Source organism: Papaver somniferum, unplaced genomic scaffold (assembly GCF_003573695.1).
Source record: "Papaver somniferum cultivar HN1 unplaced genomic scaffold, ASM357369v1 unplaced-scaffold_107, whole genome shotgun sequence".
NCBI classification, from domain to species: Eukaryota; Viridiplantae; Streptophyta; class Magnoliopsida; order Ranunculales; family Papaveraceae; genus Papaver; species Papaver somniferum.
This window is the reverse complement of record NW_020619603.1, coordinates 546,894-554,594: the sequence shown is the minus strand read 5'-3', so window position 1 is coordinate 554,594 and position 7,701 is coordinate 546,894. Positions and strand designations below refer to the sequence as shown.

The 7,701-nt window shown below is 35.9% G+C and overlaps 1 pseudogene; it reads left to right on the top strand.

Annotated features, from left to right (window-relative positions):
- Nucleotides 1-634: 634 nt before the first annotated feature.
- On the top strand, nucleotides 635-1,546 carry LOC113328303 (annotated as a pseudogene).
- The last annotated feature ends 6,155 nt before the right edge of the window (nucleotides 1,547-7,701 follow it).

Here is a 7,701-nt window from a genome sequence, read left to right as displayed (position 1 = left end):
CACAACAGATTCAATCCTTACCATTTCAGATCTCACTTGTTTCTTTAAAATCTATGATATACTATTAGGAATTATCATCCAGAGCTGTTTCTGGCGCCAAAAATGTAGTTGTATGTTTTCCTACAACTACACTCCACTCAAACTAATTCAATTACTAAGTAATCATTATGAATTCTTATTGAATCTTTGGGATGTTTACAAGTTTAGATTCAAGTAGTACAACAATCTTACTTTAAACCTAGATTTACTCTCTCTCTCCCTATTTCTTGATCAAGACTCACCTCAGAACTCTCCCACAAGTAATGACCTCTCTCCTTTATATAGGATTTTACATAGTGGATGACAACTAAGAAACCCACTATTTTCGGGATCACTATGCGACACATTCGCTCATATACAATCGCTCATCTTCGCATAGCGTACCTCTTCGCACAGTTCTTCACACTTTACTCGTGACTTTGCTGACATCATCTGGTGTGTCACCTCAACTTTGTTGTGTGCGATACTCTTCGCTTAGGTTGTATTCTTCACTTCGCTTGATTACTAACGTGTGCGATATTTTACTCCTACAAGTCTGTTGAAAGATCTGATTGTTTGCCCTAGATATCAGATTAAAAAGCTAGCTTGACTCATTCAAGGATTCAATATGGCGCATAAAGGTTTAATGGAGCAGGATCTGAGTAAATTGGATGTGATGATGTTGCATCCTTTATCACCTGAAGTAATCTCTCGGCAAGCTACAATTAATATTGGCATGATTGGCCATGTCGCGCATGGAAAGTCGACAGTTGTAAAAGCAATATCTGGAATTCAGACTGTGAGATTCAAGAATGAATTGGAGCGCAACATCACAATGAAACTTGGTTACGCCAATGCAAAAATATACAAGTGTGAAGATGAACGGTGCCCTCGGCCCATGTGCTATAAGGCCTACGGAAGTGGAAAATAAGATACTCCCTCATGCCATGTGCCTGGGTTTGAAACTGCAAAGATGAGACTACTGAGGCATGTTTCTTTTGTCGACTTCCCTGGTCACGATCTTTATATGGCTACCATGCTTAATGGAGCATCAATCATGGACGGTGCACTACTTCTGATAGCTGTCGATGAAAGCTGTCCCCAACCTCAGACTTTAGAGCATCTGGCTGCAATGGATATCATGCGTCTGCAGCGTCTCCAACACATAATCATCCTTCAAAACAAAGTCGATCTTATCCAACAAACTGCAGCGAACATTCAACATGGAGCTATTCAAGAGCTTATTCAGAGAATTGTTGCTGATGGTGCACCGGTGATCCCAATCTCTGCTCAACTAAAATACAACATTGATGTTTTGTGTGAATACCTAGTGAAAAAGATTCCTACTCTGGAGAGGAACTTTATTTCGCCGCCACACATGATTATTATCCGGTCATTCCATGTTAATATAGCTCTACAGTCACACATAAAAGCAATATCCAATAGGAAGTCTAAGAAAACTAAATTGAGAAGAATTCACATATTATCACCTAATGTTATTTTTCCTGTGCATAAGGTTCCATTGTGAACAAACCTGCGGTCTCTCACGTATCAGTGCTTCGAAATTGACCAAATCGGATCAGGGGAATAATGAGACCGGGAATATAGATAGGACCACCACGCACTACAGAATGACAAACAAATGATCTTCTGATCAATAAAAAAACCAAAACAAATGATCTTACTTTACTGCTAGTTATTCAATGGAATAGTTGACCGACTCTAAGTACAAGGATCTCTTTCGTCGAAGAAATCCCCATGATGATATTGTAACTCAATCTTACAAATCTACTAATAAATTAGATGCGAACAGCAGCATAGATCTATTTAAGCAATGATGACCATGACTAAGACTAACAATTTAAAAACTCTTTGGTATGATGTTTATATACAGCTGTTTGCGGACCCAATTATAACAAAAAGATAAGGCATAAATTACTTAAACTGAGCATGTGGCAAGGCAATATAAAGAGAGCATTGATAGAAAAATATCGGTTGCAATTACTGAAGGTCCAAAACTACAAGCAGGCTCAGAAGACAGAAGGACATCTAACCAAGAACCATTAAGAACTATATATCGTTATCATTAATATTTAACAGCCTTCTGATACAAACCTGATCAACATGCATCATAGTTCTTTAGACTGAAAATCATCTTTCATTAACAGCCTTCTAAAACAATGTAACATTCTTGCACAAGAACCATTCAGAACAACAGATAATTATTATTATTGCTTAACAACTTATATTCGTTAGTTTTTCAGATACTAAATGATTATAACTGAACCACAAGTATGACATAAAATATACCTTACACTGGTAACACAATTACTCATAGTACTTTCATACTCTACAAGTGAACTGAAACAGAAAGCATCATACACAGTATAAACAGTTACTACAAAGCTATACTGATACAATTAGAAAGAAGAATTAAGAATTTTCTTTCATGCGCCTAGAAGAAAAACCTGTTCATTGCATGTCATGTGTCTCTTAAACCTTTTTATTCATGAGATAGAGAGACAACTCAATATATACACAGGAGAACTCATCACTGCTTAAACTTAAGGTTGCGCTAACCTTAAGCTATGCGTAAATACATAATTATACCTTAATATGGACAATCACCAACCCAGCTTAACATGGATTAACCAATTCCTGATTTGTGACTAAACCATAAGAAGCCAACAGTGTTTACACCCTTCTAACCAAATCCTGATTTTTACCAACCCAGCTTAACTCTTCATTAGTGTAAACAAATCCTGATTTGTTGCTAAATCAATAAAAGCCAACAATGTTTACACCCTTCTAAGGAAGTATTATTATTACACAAGAACCAATCAGAATTACAGATCATTATCGTTATTGCATAAGATCTTATATTAACATGTAGGGAGTAAAAGTTCAATAATGTTACCATAACATCTTGAAGTGCCAGAACTGAGCTAAACGGGAAGGTTGGAAGCGGCTCGTGAAGGATTATTTCAACACTCTATAAAGGGTGAATGCCCATTCTCAGATGGAGGATTAATTGGTAGCTAGATAGGCAATCTGATGAACCAGCTTGCCAGAGAGGATTAACATCTGCCTCTTCTCTAGTACAGAAAGTTTGTCCTTCCAAATCCAGCTTGCCAAAGGCTGCTTTGCCTGAATAAGGTAGTTCTCCCAAGGAACTTCTATTGTATATGAATGAGATTATGCAGCTGCATATCCTTCAATCTAGGCATTTGCAGCATGCACCGGTCACCAACATAGGATGCATATTGTTTTTATCTTTTTTAACAAGTTGTTGTAATTGTAATTCATGCAGTGCAACTATAATCTGAATGACATTTCTCTAGTTTTCTTTTTTGTGCACCATAAGGCTTTAGGTGGAGCTCCTGATATTTTAGACACTCAACTACCGGAATTTTATAATTTGCAACATTTAGAGCTCCACACCTACCTTACAAGGGACTGTATGTGTTCAACTTTCAACGTACTAAGGAATTCTCCTAATCTAGAATCTGTTTCGTTGGTGTCACATGTTTTAACTAAATTCAATGTGATTACTTTTACTTTTTCATATCACCCAAAGTAAGTCATTAAGTCAAAATAAGTGGCTTTATTTAATGTTTGGCAATGCTCAATATCCAGGGAAATCGCTTCAATCCTCCACTGTATCCATATTGTAACGAGGTATTCATGAAGCATTCGTATGAGTTTTTCGTTATTAATGAACCGAAGTTTTTAGAGATCGTATTGAAACATGCTACGGGCTTGGAGAAAGTGGTACTCACCACCAGTAATTATTCATCTAAACAAGACTCACAAAGGAAGAAACGGATGATGAAATTTAGTAAGATGTTGCTAAAATTTCCTACAGCCTCTAAGAAAATCCTTATCGTGTTAAACTCTAGAGTAAGTTGAGTTTGTGAGACCGATTTCATTTTTCTGTTTTTTAGCATTCTAATCTAAATGTTGAAGAAAGAATGCTTCATCTTTATTGAGAGTTAAAAACGGATAATAGATGGAGCTTCAATCCTTTTTCCTGTTGCACTATAATTTTTTTTCCGCAAGAAACTCCATGATGACTTCATATATATATCTCAAATATTCAAATTATTATTTTCAGGTGCTTTAATTAGGATGGTCTATGAAATTTGGCAGTTGTGGAATATTGGATCTCTTCACCAACTGGTTGGGGTCAGAAAGATGCTTTTACATATTCTTTACTTTTTGAAATCTTATACAAGATCCTTACCATCTTCTGTTACTTACTTTTTGCAGAGACATCATTGTTGTTGCTTATTTTCCGAATGACCAGGAATTAAATTAGTTTTGTAGATTTGAAATTCATAGTTTTAGTTGTAGCTGCTGTTATTGACTTTTGCATCAATCTTTCTTTGTTGATTTCGATTCAGACAATGTAGAACATGACTATCAGGGTTACGTGCATGTGAACTCATCAATTTCATTAAGAAACAGTTTGGCTGTCCAACTGGTAGAGATATGTGCTTTCATGGGTCTTGTTGATTTCTGATAGGTAATAAAATCCGAATCTTGTTGAAGGTATCTAGACCAAGTTAGGTGATCAATTTGAATCTTGTTGGAAGTATCTGGACCGAATTTAGTTATCTTCTCACCACACCCAAGGAGATATTCAACAATGACAGACATCCAAAATTTTTGGTGCAGTATGGAGGAGATCTTTTCAATCTAGGACATATTAGTACGACATTCCAGATATTTAGATATTTATCTGAAATGGAGTGGGTTAATTCAACAGTTTGGAAAAGCATAGATTGTTTCACGATGAGATCAGTTGCTTGTCAGTAATCCCTGGACATGGAACAACTATTATGGTCCAGATATGGGACAATAAAGCCTGACTGTTAATCATTTTCCTCTTCACCCCACTACTAATCTCCATGCTAGAATCATTCCCCTCTCAACCATTAAGATCGTGCCACCTCATGTCCCAGATTTGGACAAGGCCTGTTGTCCCAGATGTATGCGCTGCCGCTCCCGTATTTGAATGGCAAAGGTACTTTATTATATTCATTTGAAACATGTTGGTTATTATTACTCATATTTTATGATTAATAAATATTTTCTTAACCATTTTTATTAGACAGCGGGATGGCTTTCAAGTTGCACATGAATTCAGTCAAATTGGTCAAGTTCATGTGATGCCTGTTTCTAATACCTTTTTCATATGTCGGCACTAGTTTGTGGTACCTGAGATCAAACAACTGGGATCAAAGTACCATTTAGTTTCCGTTTTTTGTTTATGACACGACGTGCTGGAGCCAAATCTTTCAAGGAACTTATATTGTATACGTAACTATCTAGATGATGTTAATTAAATTTATTCAAGATTACTCTCCACGCAACACATTTTTGTTAATAGATCATGGTCCGGAGGCAGAATTAAAACTAAGAAGAAAAAAAGTTTGGCCACTATATAATACTACCTTCGTTTTTGTGAAAGAGATGAAAGCATTTTTTCATTTTAGCTTAAAAATGGGCCAAATTGAAAAGTGAAAGTATCTCTTTTGCACAAACGGAGGAGTATTTGATCATCGGTGGAAAAAAAAAGAAAAAAAATTGAACTAAGAAGAAATATTGTAAACTTGGAGTTATGGGCAATGTGGTTTACCAAATGCTGTAAACTTGCCATGATGGAGCTTACCGTTTGTGGCTTAATGCAAACACGCCGATCACAGTTCAAAGAGACAACAGCCCTACATTTGATACCTAATCCACGTGTACGCGCCAGATGAATTTTACTACACTATATAAGAAAATGACCTAATTCCACGGTGAACATGAAAGTCAAAATTAAGGGTTTCATTTCAGATCTTCACCAGTAGAGTGTGTGAGAGAGTGGCGGCGGAATTAGGAGTTTTTGCTGCTTCTAAATTTCTATTAATCAATTAACGGCGGTAGCATAGAAACACTGAAATGGATTAAACGTCGTTGTAAATTGATGCAAGGTTGTGCTGTTGATGTTTTTGTATGGGAATGTTTGGTGGAGAAAGTCTTTAGAAATTAAATAAAATGTTGATATTTCCTCTCAAAACAATGGTACCATGGAGTTTCAAGAAGATTAGTATCCATTGGAAATCTTGAACTTTATTTCTATGTGAGTCTGTCTTTTGATCCGCCATGTTCTAGTATTATATCTACTGTGCTGATAATTTTCAACAGTTAGGGTTGCTACGAGTATACGTCTTTTCATCGAGAATTTTGTAAATCCAATCCTTCAATTTAATTTTGTATTATCCCAATTTCTGAAATTTAATGAAAGTTTTGCAATTTTATAAATCCAAAAGCATATTTTGACAAGTCACTTAATTTGGCTTAAGCTCGTTATTACCCAAGTTAGCCGGAGTATGTATGGATAGTTATTCCTTGAAGATCAAAAGTTCACCTACTGTACAAATCCATCCTTCCTCTAGTGTCTCAGTAATTCATTCTCCAAAGCAAATCCGAAATGATAATTTTCACCACCAAGGCATAATGGGAAGTAACCGAAACATGGTGATACAGCTCTTGCTGAAGAAATAAATACTTTAGTGACATTCCTCAATCCTCAGAGTTTCCTTGTTAGGCGATGGTGAGATGACCTGTTGTCCATGCTAAAAAGTGCATAGCTCATGGAACGGGCATGCGTTGTTTCAATTAGTTTGGGGTCTTTCCCATCCAAATTGCTGACGAAGGTTCATTACATTATAAATATGAAATTGATATTTTCTACACCGAATTGACGGATTCAGCTGCATAGATGTTTTCTGCATCAAATTGACGGGAAACCTCACAAGTTCACACTATTCCTCGATCGAAAACCAAATTTCGTGAACGTTCCACATTAATTTCTTTCACTATATAAGAAAATGACCTACCTCTAGACTTCAATAGCTTCAGATTCAACTAGTACGTGGTAGTCTTAGTAATACTTTGACTCCAATATTTGTTGCCTTCAGATCTCTCCAGGTGTATCAATCACGATCACTGCCGTCTGTGAATGACATGGTGAGTAAGTCAATACAAGAAAGATCATACGTTAGATTTGATGCGCTGAAGATGAATCAACGATCATAATTAAACCATAAAGCTATAGGGGCATATCTCTAAACCTTTATAAGAAGTGCTTGTGTTTCCTTTTCTCCTAATTTGTGTTCCTCCCTTCCCTTTAGTGGAAAAAGAAGTAACACAGATCTCTACTTGAGAAATCATGGCGGCCGATTGTTTAATAAAATCATCATCAGTAACCACTATGTTTGATTTTGCATAATGATTTCGATTGCTTAATAAAATCATCATCAGTAATACAATCTGTCTAATCTGTCTGGTGGTGTAAGCGTAGCAACTTGTTTTGTGATACTCTATCAAAAATTAATAATGTCCCCTGAATTTGTTCTCTTGGGATCCTCAGTTTCAACTCGTTAGAAAAGTTTTAACAAAAAACCATATGTATTTTGATTGAATTGCTCAATTTTGGAGGCTAAATAATCTATGTAATTGTTTTGGAGAGAATGATGTTATTGTTTTTTAGTTTTCTACTCTAGTTTTGATTACTCTTTAGAACATAGCATCATGTTCTCATACTTGTTACCACAGAAGATAGATCTACATTTTTGATTTAACATAAAATACCACAGAAAATACAATGGGAATGACTGGTTAGAATTTGCTTTC